Here is a 12,836-nt window from a genome sequence, read left to right on the forward strand (position 1 = left end):
ATTGAATTGATTTAATTTTAATAAATGTATTTTTTTATTTTTAAGCAATATATTCAGAGAATATGGAAAGTATAAAGAGGAACGTTATCCTTATGTCTACTGTTTAAAAACCATTGTTAACATCTACATGTATTTTCTTCCTATGTGTAGTTTTTAAGATACAATTCACATACCATACAAATCACATATTTAAACTGTACAATTCAATGTTTTTTATTATATTCAGAGTTGTGCATCCATCTCCACAATCCATTTTAGAACATTTTCATCACCCCCCAAAAAAGATTCCTATCACAGTCATTGCCTGATCCCCACTCCCTCCAGCCCCTGGCAACCACTAATCTACCGTCTGTGTCTGCAGATCTGTCTATTCTGAACATTTCATATAAATGGAATCATACAATATGTGGTCTTTTCTCCTGAATTCTTTCATTCAACATAATGTTTGTAAGGTTTACACATGTTGGAGAATGTATCAGTACACCATTTCTTTTTGTTCCTAAATAATATTCCACTGTTTAAGTTTTTATATTCCAGATACATAATTTTGGTGTTCAGCATTTTCCATGTCATAAATGCTTCATACGTGTCATATTTAATGAAAAGCACAGTGCTTCATCAAGTGGCTATACCAGTTTACATAATCATTTTATTACTGTTGAACATTTTAACTCTTTCCAGTTTCTTTCTATTGTAAACAAACTTTCTTAAATCAAATGGGAGCTCCTTTCTGAATGATCTACCTGGATCCAGAAGCTCTGAGCTTCCTAATGAGATTTGCCACAGAGAAGAGTCACATTCTTCCAAGGAAATTTTAAGATTTCATCTATCTCAAGCTTAGGTAAAGGAATATGTTAAAAGTTATCCGAGGCTGAAAAGGATGCCTCCAAAATACCCATTTTACGAATGAAAACTCATAAAAACATATTAGCATAGTTAAACATTAACTAGCCTGATGGAGAAAGGTAAATCCTTTGTCCAAATGTGATGCCTAGTATTAAGTAGCTTCAAAGAAATCAGAAAACTTGCTTTCCAAAGCAGATTGAGAGTGTAAAAAAAGAAAAAGAAAAAGAAAAAACACCTCTTGAGACTAAAAATGGCGGTGGATAAGTGGATGCTACACTCCCAGGACCAAACTGAAATTACAACAAAAATACAAAAAAAAAAGCCCTAGCTGGTTTGGTTCCGTGGATAAGAGCGTCGGCCTGCAGACTGAAGGGTGCCAGGTTCGATTCCAGTCAAGGGCACATGCCCAGGTTGTGGCCTCCATCCCCAGTGTGGGGTGTGCAGGAGGCAGCCAATCAATGATTCTCTCTCATCATTGATGTTTCTCTCTCTCCCTCTCCCTTTCTCTCTGAAATCAATAAAAAAATATTTTTAAAAAAATACAAAAAAAGCCACCCTGAATAATCAACTGAAGACTAGCTGGAAAGAATCCTAATAACCAATGACGGAAAGTGGAGACTGCATAGAGACTGATTAAAAAATAAATAAAACACACATCTTAACTAACACAGAAAAGATGTACTTAACTCTTTTTTTTTAAGATTTTTTTTCCTCACCAGTTTTTCTTTCTTTCTTTTTTAATATATTTTTATTGATTTCAGAGAGGAAGGGAGAGAGAGAGAGAGAGAGAAACCTCAATGATGAGAGAGAATCATGAATAGGCTGCCTTCTGCACACCCCCCACTGGGGATCAAGCCTGCAACATGGGCATGTGCCCTTGACCGGAATCAAATCCGGGACCCCTCAGTCCCCAGGCCGGCATTCTATCCGCTGAGTCAAACCAGCTAGGCCCTAGCTGCTAGGGCAATGTACCTAACTCTTGCTATTAAATGACAGTAAATAAAATCCAACAAGTAAAAAGAGAAAATGACACTGGTGTAGTCCACATGGTCCTCATAAGCAATCAGATATTGGGTTTTGATTGCCATCAATTACCACTGCCTGCTGCTTCTCATTCATTAATCAAAAATGTAAACAATCTTAGTCACAAAAGTTTTAAAATTCTAAACTAGTTTTAGAATTGTTAATCCCACTCAATAAAATCCCTTAGAATCTGATCTAAAAATAAAACTATGTGTCAAGTGTTCCTCAAGAAAAGCTATGTACACTGATTGGAATGTGAGGCAATTAATACACTTTGTGAGTGATTTGCCAAAGAGACTTTAGATAGCCTGAGCCAAAACCAGTAACAAAGAAACAACACCCACTTGACATTTTCCTTGGTTAAAATGAAATCCTAGGAGTAATTTTAGAAGAAAGGCTAACATCTGAAATTAACTACTAAAATCACTGAGAGCTACATAGGTATTCTGGGAGAAATGAAGGAACAGATGACTCAACCAATGTAAAATTCAAGATGAAAACTTTAATACATTATTACGGAATTTTACTCACAACTTTAAGGCAAGAATAAAATACCCAGCCATTACTATCACCCTATCTAATAAAAGAGTAATATGCAAATTGACCACACACAAGATGGCTGTCCCCGTGTGAACACAAGAAGGCCGCCGTAAGATGGCCAGCAGGGGAGGGCAGTTGTGGGTGATCAGGCCAGCAGGGGAGGGCAGTTGGGAGGGACCAGGCCTGCAAGGGAGGGCAGTTGGGGGTGATCAATCCTGCAGGGGAGGGAAGTTAGTGGTGACCAGGCCGGCAGAGGAGGGAAGTTGGGGGCAACTGGGCCTGCAGGGAAGGGCAGTTGGGGGGGACCCAGGCCTGCAGGGGAGAGCAGTTGGGGGGGACCGGCCTGCAGGGGAGGGCAGTTAGGCGTGACCAGGCCTGCAGGGGAGGGCAGTTAGGGGCAAACAGGCTGGCAGGGGAGCAATTAGGCATCAATCAGGCTGTCAGGGGAGTGGTTAGGGGGTGATCAGGGTGGCAGGCAGAAGCGGTTAGGGGCAATCAGGAAGGAAGGCAGGCAGGCGAGCAGTTGGGAGCCAGCAGTCCTGGATTGTGAGAGGGATCCCAGATTGGAGAGGGTGCAGGCTGGGCTGAGGGACACACACCCCCCCCCCGCCCCCGTGCACGAATTTCGTGCACCGGGCCTCTAGTGAAGATTATAAGCAAGGTTAATTTAGCCCTACACATGAAATACTAACTGAATTTAGCACAGATATCTGGTATTACATTTTGAACCTAGTTTGTTTGTTAAATAGGAATCCTTTTCCATCCATACACATGCATGAACACACATACACACACAAAATAAGGCAACCTAAATATTACAAACCCATCCTAAACCAGCCCAGTGTTCCTTAGTTTCCAATTAATTTAGTCAAGGTGAGCAATTTTCCAACTACAGTCATTTATTTTGAAGAAATGAGACTTCCATGACTTTGCACAATTTAAAAAAAAAAAAACAAACTTTTCAAGTCACGATTTTGTGGTTTCATAAACCCCCTATTGTCACATTAGTCCACTGCCTTTCAAAGGCAATATTTAAAATTCTCTTCTGCAAATCGACATTAAGGCATGCTGTTTGGCTAACAAGCTCCTCCCAAGACCAGGATTATTATGCATGGCCCATTATGTTCCTAACATGCAAAACAAAAGCACTCCCTCATGTAACATTTTTCTATTTTTAGGCAGTAGGTTATCAACAAAGTTTTATCTGAAATTAAAGTGCAATACAATAATACATCTACTAACAGACTACTTAAAATAGTAATTTGAAGTAATTAATTATATTTTCCATTTAATAAGTAATCTAGTGCTTCTGGAAAAGTCAAATTTAATTTCCAAGAAGTTTTTAATCTTCAGAGAAAACCACCTACTGTGATTTCACAAGTGACATGTTTTAAACTAAAAGCAACTAGTTTCAGAGCAGTTGTAATACAACACTTGATGTTTAAACATTCTCCATTTCATCTTTTAGATACTTTTCATCATAAATGACCAGCTTAATCTGCTTCTCGCTGTTTTCTTCTGCTAAACCAAATCCCTTAAAATATTTTAATGTATTTCACAAGCCTTCTACTTTGAAGGCATACACTTTTTTTTTTCAACTACTGACAAGAGTTTAACAAGACTAAGCAATTCCACTATGATTTATGCTCATAAACACCACATACCTAAAAGATAAGCTTTTACAACAGAAACTGTAACGGGTTTATTTTCCCAAGTATCCAGTGTTCAACTGGGTCAAATGCTTCTGTTGCAATTTAAGCAGCTTAGTCCTTGAAGTGATAAGAGTGAAAATAAGCCAAAAGAGTCTTTTTCTTAAGACAAGTTTTGGGGGATAATATTGGTTAATAATACTATGTAAGTTTTAGGTGTGCAATTTCATAATACAACATCTATATATTCCACCCAAAGTCTAGTCTCCTTTCATCAACATCAAGAGAATCTTAATGTTCTCCAGTGGTATATAAGCATCACAACTCAAGAAAGATTTAGAAACTGTTAGCTGAAGTCTATTATTATGATAATAAACAACACTTTAACATAGCATTAATCCTGTTTTGGGGAAATCATGTTCATAAAACTAAAGACTTCATAACAGAATTGGAATCCATGGAATCAATCCAAAGATACAGTTTACTGTACAAAACACATTTACTAAACTTAAAATACTCACTTGCGTTCTACACTTTTTCAGATGTTTTACATAACCTGCCAATTTCTATATGACTGGGTAGCAGCCATTTAAAATGCAGTACGAGTACAGTGGACTACATTTATAAAGTCAACGTTTCTGTGAGCAAGTTATAACTTTAAAACAGTGATTTTCAACCTTTTTCATCTCATAGCACACAGAAACTAAATATTAAAATTATGTGGCACACACACAAAATAACATATTTTTTGCCTTTCTGACAAAAAAAAAAAAAGAATATAAATTTTGATTCATTCACACAGGACAGATATTGTTGGCTGGCTGTTGCCATTTTTTTATTTGACAATCTAAGGAACAGTGCCCCTGACTAAATAGTCAGGCATTGCTTTTTTTTTTTTTTTTTTTTTTTTTTTTGAGAGAGAGAGAAGGGAGGGTAGGAGAGAAAAGGGAGGGAGGGAGGGGGGGGGTCTAGGAAGAGAGAAGGGGGTGGAGAGAAAGAGAAACATGGACTACTTGTTCCACTTATCTATGCATTGATTCCTGTATGTGCCCTGAAGGGGGAAGACAGAAGGAACAGCAACCTTGAGTCCAATGGAGACCATGCTCTAACTGAGCGGGTTACCCAGCCAGGGCAGGTGTTGCATGTTTTAAAAATTCTTGAGACACACCAGTATGCCATGGCACACCGGTTGAGAATCATTGCTTTAGAAGAATTTTCTGCAAGAGTCTCTGGGAATATGAGTTCAGTTTACTGATTGTATAAAGCACTTATCAAAAATATTAACTGGGTTTAACAAAGTAAATCTTTTCAATTACTATCAGCTTCAACATCATCAAGAAAAGGGGGGAAATTAGTCATCAGCAAGAAAAAAAGAATAAGCAACACATCTAAAATAACCCAAATTTAGTAAACTAGTTCACTATCTTCAACAAAGAGCCTTCACAATCTAGACACCTTTTCTTTTAGGCCCTCATCTCTCACCACTTCCTTCCAGCACCCCAGACTATTTATTTGCTGCTCTCCAAACTCATCCCAACCCCAGGATGGCTCTACGCTTTGTACCAGCTGTTCCTTCACTTTGGAATGCTCTGCCCTCCTCACCTGGTGAGCACTTACTCATCCAAAACTCGGTGCAAAAGTCCCCTCCTGTGGACAAGCTTCCTCAACTCCCCTAAGGAAAAACTAGTTCCCAATTCCCACAGCACTTGGTAAGCCCACCCCTATCACGGCGCACTGTTTTCACGCCCTGGGGGCCAACAGAGGGTAGATTCCCCCCACTGAGCCCACAAAGGAAAGGCAAGCAGAAATACTCAGTGAACGTGCGCTGAATTCATCCCTACATAGATTAAGTGATCCTCTAGAACCCGGTCACGTCTCAAGGAGACATAGGAGGTCCTATCATTCTTCCCACCAGAAAATGAATACCAGAGGCACACCCAGAGCCCTGGAAAGAGAACAATGAATGAACACAGCCGCCTCGCCTCTCCTGGTGTCCAAACTCCTCTCTCTGGGCATCGCCTAGCGCTGCAGAGCCTATGATGCAGCTGCAGAACTGAAACGGCCTGGCGGCTCTCACTCCACACAAAAGACAGCCCTGGACCTTCATTCCAAAGCATCCCGAGACCAATGCTCAGTATAAGCATCCCAAACCTTTCGTTAATAACCCATAGAGTCCTGAAACCCAAGGCACCTCGAGGTCCCTATGCCTTTGTGGTGGGCAGTGACCTATCATATCCTCCACGGGTCGCGGGTTCCTCTCGTCTTCCCTAAAAAGGCTGTCACTTGAGTGACGGACCTTGAGAGAAGATGCAAGCTCGGGTCCCACACTCCGCGCCACCTCCCTCCCCCAAGAAAAGAAATTAGCTCATCTGAGTGACAACACAATACGAGGCAGCTCTGGGCGGATTTTCCCATTACCAAAATGTGAGGAATGTGCACGGGGTACAGGGGTGGCGCTGGCACGTTTCCCCGAAACACAAGGAAATTACAGTGGAGATGTGGGAACTTGGCTTGCCGGCCATGACACCGGGCCCCGGGGTCCCCGTCCGCCAGCGCCACCGGGGTGACAGCGGCCTGGCTTGGGCCCTCCACCCACCAGCCGTGGGGCCACTCCGTCAGTGCCGCCCAATCCGGTCCAACGGAGAAACGAGCCTTTCAGCCCCGCCGCCCGTCTCCCCCGGCATCCAGGCCTCGGCCCTGCCGCCTACCTGAAGGAGCCGGGGCGCCTCCGAATACCGTCGTCCGTCCGGCGGCAGCGTCTGGCCCGCTCCTCCTCCCCGCGCCGGGTGAGGGAGCGGGAGGCGGTCACATTCGGCGCGTCCCCAGCCCAGGGGACGGGGCCCCGGGCAGCCCCCGCATCGTCGCACTCGTGCTGCGCGCCTCAGGGCACACGCCCCAAAGCCCGGCCAGCTAGCCCTCTTTGGGGCCCAAGGAGAGCGGCAGGGAACCCTTCCCGTCTCACGCTCCTTCTCGTCTTACTCCCTCCATCTAAGATGGCGGCCCCAGCGCCCGCGATGAAGAAACTCTCGGGCGGCCCCGGCAAGCGAGCCCTCCGCTCGGTGCTCCTCCTCCCGACCTGCGGCGCTACAGTCTCTCTGCTTCTGCGCGAGCCCGCCTGGCAGGCAACTTCAAACTTGGCTCGGGCATCTATCGCTCTGGCCTGAATTTAGGCCCCGCCTCCCCGAGAAGGGGCGTGGCCTCGCCATCCAGCTGGTCGCCATTTCGGAGAGGAGCAGGCTGTAGGGCGAATAGTCACCGGCGCTTGGGAGAGGCTGTTGGCAGTTGAGAAGGGCCAGCGATTGGCCGCCTCCAAGGGGTCTGAGGCCAGAAGGAGAAAGGCCAACTTGCCAGCATCACAAGGCCGAGAAGTACCTGAGGATGCTCAGCGTAGACGACGGTCCAGCTTTGGCGCATCATCTCCAGAGTTGGGCACTGGGGCTATCAAATCGAGACTCCACCACTTACCGGTTATATGGAAAAGCCCCTAAACTTTTCTGAAACTCAGTTTCCTCATCTGTAAATTGGTGGTTCCTTTTGCCCCTGTCAGATTGGCAAGAAGTTAAAAAGGGTAATATCCAGTGTGGTCCAAAGTAGATGAAAGCCTGTTGTGAACCCGCCCTCAATCAACAACTGGCAGGAATGGGTATGGGGAGGGCAATTGATTCTCTATTGACATTTTTTTAAATAAATCTTTATTGTTCAGATTATTACAGGTGTTCCTCTTTTTTCCCCCATAGCTCCCCTCCACCTGATTCCCCACCCCATGCCCTTACCCCGCCCCCCCCCCACTGACCTCATCCATAGGTGTAAGATTTTTGTCCAATCTCTTCCCACACCCCTCACACCCCCTTCTTCCTGAGAATTGTCAGTCCACTCCCTTTCTATGTCCCTGATTCTATTATATTCATCAGTCCATTCTGTTCATCAGATTTTTTATTCACTTGATTTTTAGATTCACTTGTTGGTAGGTATGTATTTGTTGTCATTTTGTTGTTCATAATTTTTATCTTTACCTTTTTCTTCCTCTTCTTAAAGAATACCCTTCAGCATTTCATATTATCCTGGTTTGATGGTGATGAACTCCTTTAGCTTTTTCTTGTCTGTGAAACTCTTTATCTGACCTTCAACTCTGAATGATAGCTTTGCTGGGTAGAGTAATCTTGGTTTTAGGTTCTTGCTGTTCATCACTTTGAATATTTCTTGCCACTCCCTTCTGGCCTGCATAGTTTCTGTTGAGAAATCAGCTGACAGTCGTATGGGTGCTCCCTTGTAGGTAACTGTTTTTCTCTTGCTGCTTTTAATATTCTCTCTTTGTCTTTTGCCCTTGGCATTTTAATTATGATGTGTCTTGGTGTGGTCCTCTTTGGATTCCTTTTGTTTGGGGTTCTGTGCGCTTCCTGGACTTGTAAGTCTATTTCTTTCACCAGGTGGGGAAAGTTTTCGGTCATTATTTCTTCTAATAGGTTTTCAATATTTTGCTCTCTCTCTTCTTCTGGCACCCCAATAATTTGGATGTTGGTACGCTTAAAGTTGTCCCAGAGGCTCCTTACACTATCTTCATATTTTTGGATTCTTTTTTCTTTTTGTTTTTCTGGTTGGGCGTTTTTTGTTTCCTCATATTTCAGATCTTTTGTTTGATTCTTGGGGTCCTTTGATCTACTATTGAATTTCTGTATATTCTTTATTTCAGACAGTGTATGCTTAATTTCTGACTGGTCCTTTTCCACTTTTTTGGCATTCTCATTAAGATTCTTAAATGTCTCACTAAGTTCCTCAGAGGTTTTTAGAAGATTCTTGAGTAACCTTATAAATGTGGTTCTGAACTCTATGTCGTCCAGTAGTTTGCTTTCCTCCATTTCTTTCATTCGTGACATGTTTCTTTGTCTCCACATTTTGCTGCTTCCCTGTGTTGATGGAGTGGCTTTGTGTGGTAGGTGACCAGTGGTTCAGCCTATCACCTGAGGTGGACACTCTTGGTGCACCCCTTTGTGGGCTGAGTGCAAAGTCTTGGTGTAGTTAAGCCTTGATTGCTGTTGGTACACTGTGAGGAATTGACCTCCAGGCCAATTGGCTGTGAGGACCCGCTGTATCTATAATGGAAGAACTGATGTGCTGGAGACACGCTTATGGGGCAGGACTTGCTTCAGTGGGGCTTTGGTGCTCACTGAGTCTGCCTCTTGAATGTGTCACTTATGGATGTGAGTAGTTGAAATCTGGAGTCGTCTCACACTGACCACTAGGTACACTAGCTTCTGGATCTCCAATGGGGTGCAGGTCAGCTACTGTCTGAGGCCACCCAGCAGGAGCTATAGCGAGAACTACAGTTTTCTCCTCTTTGCTTGGGGTTTGGAGGTTTTGGAGCTGTCTGACCAGAGCTGCAGTTTGTTAGGTTAAGCTGCGATAGGGCAGGCCATTTCTATGCAAAAGCTGCTGCGTGGAGCTTGGGTGGGTTTGTAGATTGTGCGGGGCGGGGTCTCAGGGAGTCACTTAGCTAGGGTGTGGCAAACAGCGATGGCTGCCAGTCAGCCATCTCTGCGTCTCCACATTTCCAATTCCCCGCGTTCCGCGCTCCAGCGCAGTAAACAATGATTGCTGGGCACACCTCTGCAAGAAAGTCACCCTCACTTTCCAACCCGATGGCAGACAGTCCAGCTTCTCCCCATAGGAGTTTGGGTCCCCAGCGTCTCCCCAAAGACTGGAGTTCAGAGTAATTGGGAGCTTGTCTCCCTTCGGGTTGAAAAAAGCAGTGCACCCAGTCACCCGCCGCCAGCCCGATTTGCGCGCCTCGGTACCTCAGCTTTTCAGCGCTTGTGCACGTCTCAATGCTCTTTTCTCTTTCCTTCTAGTTGTAGAACTTCCACTCAGCCAGCTTTCCCGTGGTTCTGGGTGATAGATGTTTTGTCTTTTAGTTGTAGTTTTGAAATTGTTGTGCGAGGCAGAAGTTTAGGTGTTTACCTATGCCGCCATCTTGGTTCCTCTATTGACATTTTTAATGCGCATACCCTTTCTCCCACCAGTGCCACGTCTAGGTATGAATTGTAAAGAAATGTGAACACCTATGCACAAAAAGGTATGTGCAAAGATATTTATTGCCATATTAGAGATACACTTGGAAAAATGTGGTTTAAATAGGAAACTGGTTGCATAAGCAGAACTATCTCCACAGTATGGAAGATCTATCATCTATCTATTAAAAAAGAATGAGCCAAAACCAGTTTGGCTCAATGGATAGAGCGTCAGCCTGCAGACTGAAAGGTCCCAGGTTCGATTCCAGTCAAGGGCACGTAACTTGGTTGCGGGCACATCCCCAGTAGGAGGTGTGCAAGAGGCAGCTGATCGATGTTTCTCTCGCATCGATGTTTCTAACTCTCTATACCTCTTCCTTCCTCTCTGTAAAAAATCAATAAAATATATTAAAAAAAAAAAAAAAAAAAGAATGAGCCCACCCTAGCCAGTGTGGCTCACTTGGTTGGGGCCTCTTCCTTTCCCCTGTACCAGAAAGTTGCCTGTTTGATTCCCTGTCTGGGAAATACCCAGGTTGCAGGGAGGCAACCAGTGATGGTTTGCTCTCTCTCTCCCTTCCCCTATCCCTAAAATCAATAAAACATCTTTTTCTTTAATTGAGCTAGATCTATGTACTGATTTTTTTTTTTAAATCCAAGACAATATATTTTTAAAAATAGAACATATATGGTATAATTTATTCAAACACAGGAGCACAACTACTGTGTGCAACATTCATTTAAATTTTTAAGAGCCTATTGTGTACCACACATTGTTCTAAGTATTGGGAAATCAACAATAATCAAAAACCTAGCAATGAGAAGCCAAAAGAAAGTATAAATAATATTCAGGTAATAATAATATAAAGAAAAAGCAAGTGAAGCAAGATAGATAATGTTGGAGCATGTGGACCAACATGAAAATAAGTGCGGGGGAAAGATGAAGGCAATGAATATGGAGGACCTATGAGGGGTGTTGTTTTTTTTTAAAAAAAAGGAATCACTAAAAAAACAAAATTCAGCCCAGTGTAGGGGGTCCTTCCATGCACCAAAAGGTTGCCGGTTGGATTCCCAGTCAGGGCAAATGCCCGGGGTTACCAGCTTAATCCCCAGTAGGGCGCGTGCAGGGGGCAGCCTATCAATGTTTCATTCTCATGACGATGTTTCTCCCTCTCCCTCTCTCTAAAAATCAATAAAAATATATATTTTTTTAAAAATTCAGTTGAGTAATCTTGAAGATCTAATTGACCTTATTGAGCGATATCAGGCAGCATCCTATCCAGCAACTAGAAAGGTGCTCCTAGGGGTACAAAATGGAAGGTTTTTATAAGAAGAAGGGGGGGGCGGGGGGAGGGGCGGGCAAGGGAGCTATTGGTGATGGGGCAGTAACATCTTTTCTTTGGGGGAAGAGAAGGGAAAGGGTTTTTATCGTGCAGATTGCCTCTTCTTTCCATGGCGGGTGGAAAGGGCCTATGTGACAGATTACCTTACTGGTGCTTGACCAGAAAATAGTGTGTGGGAGAGGTTGAATCTGCAATTAGATCAGGTATTAAGTCTAGGTTTGGTATCATGGGCTTTGAATATGAGTGACACATTTTGGGCCTGTAGTTTTTTGGGTTTTTTTCTTTAACATAACAGCAACACCTACTTCATAGGATTAAATAATAGAAATCACTTAGCATAGAGCCTTGGGTTTTAGACTTCAGTTTGTGGAGTCTGCCTACATTCAAATTTGTACTCTGCCACTTCTTCAACTGTGACTTGGAAAAGTCCTTTAGACCTCAGGTCCTTAGCTTCCTCATCTGTAAGGAAAACATGCTAGTACCCACCTGATAGCAGGGTAAGACTTTGGTGAGTTGAAGATGTAGAGCACTTAGAACAGTGCCTGGCTCATTTACACTACAAGTGTCAGCTGTACTTACATAGCTCTCTCTCATCATCATCACTACTTAGGGCAGAGCGGCAAAGCCACAGCTGCTGACCGTAGGCCGTTCCTTTCAGTTGACCCAGGAGTTTGTCCTGCACTTCACAGCTTAGAAATCTTTTTTTTTTTTTTTTAATATATTTTATTGACCCTTCACAGAGAGGAAGGAAGAGTGACAGATAGTCAGAAACATCGATGAGAGAGAAACATCGACCAGCCGCCTCCTGCACACCCCCCACTGGGGATGTGCCCGCAACCAAGCTACATGCCTCTGACCGGAATCGAACCCGGGACCCCCCAGTCCGCAGGCCGACGCTCCATCCACTGAGCCAAACCGGTTTCGGCCACAGCTTAGAAATCTTCAGGAACCTGTGCCTCATTCAAACCTCTCAGCTGATCAATAAACGTGCAAAAAAAAGCGCCTACTTAATTTTTTCAAAAATAATTTTTGAGGTAAAATTCACATAACGTGAAACTAACCATTTTATAGTAGCAATTAATATATTTACAAGGTTGTACAACCACCACCACCATCTAATTCCAAAACATTTCCATCACTCCAAAGTAAAACCCCTTACCCATTAAACAGTTTCTTCTATCCCATCCTCACCCAGCCCCTCACCACCACCAATATGTGTGTTCTATCACCGTGGCTTTATCTGTCCTGGGTATTTCATATAAATGGAATCATACCATATGTGACCTTTTGTGTCTGGCTTCTTTCACTTAGCATAATGTTCTCAAGGTTCATCCATGTGGTTGCATGTGTCATTACTTCCTTTTTATAGCTAAACATATAAGTATATACCACTTTGTTTATCCATTCATTTGTCGATGGACATTTGGGCTGTT

The 12,836-nt window shown here is 43.4% G+C and overlaps 1 protein-coding gene across 3 annotated transcripts in view; it reads right to left on the minus strand.

The window, feature by feature from the left end:
* Window positions 1-7,138, minus strand: part of RAF1 (Raf-1 proto-oncogene, serine/threonine kinase) — a 64,672-nt gene extending 57,534 nt beyond the window's left edge. Inside the window, exon 1 of one of the 3 annotated variants that reach the window (XM_080675583.1) lies at window positions 6,767-7,138. The gene's annotated coding sequence lies outside the window, so the exon portion shown is untranslated. The remainder of the gene's footprint in view (window positions 1-6,766) is intronic. The other 2 variants (XM_080675582.1, XM_080675584.1) reach the window with 2 other exon arrangements.
* Between the last annotated feature and the right edge of the window lie 5,698 nt (window positions 7,139-12,836).

This window comes from Plecotus auritus, assembly GCF_963455305.1.
Source record: "Plecotus auritus genome assembly, chromosome: 6".
Classification (NCBI taxonomy): Eukaryota; Metazoa; Chordata; class Mammalia; order Chiroptera; family Vespertilionidae; genus Plecotus; species Plecotus auritus.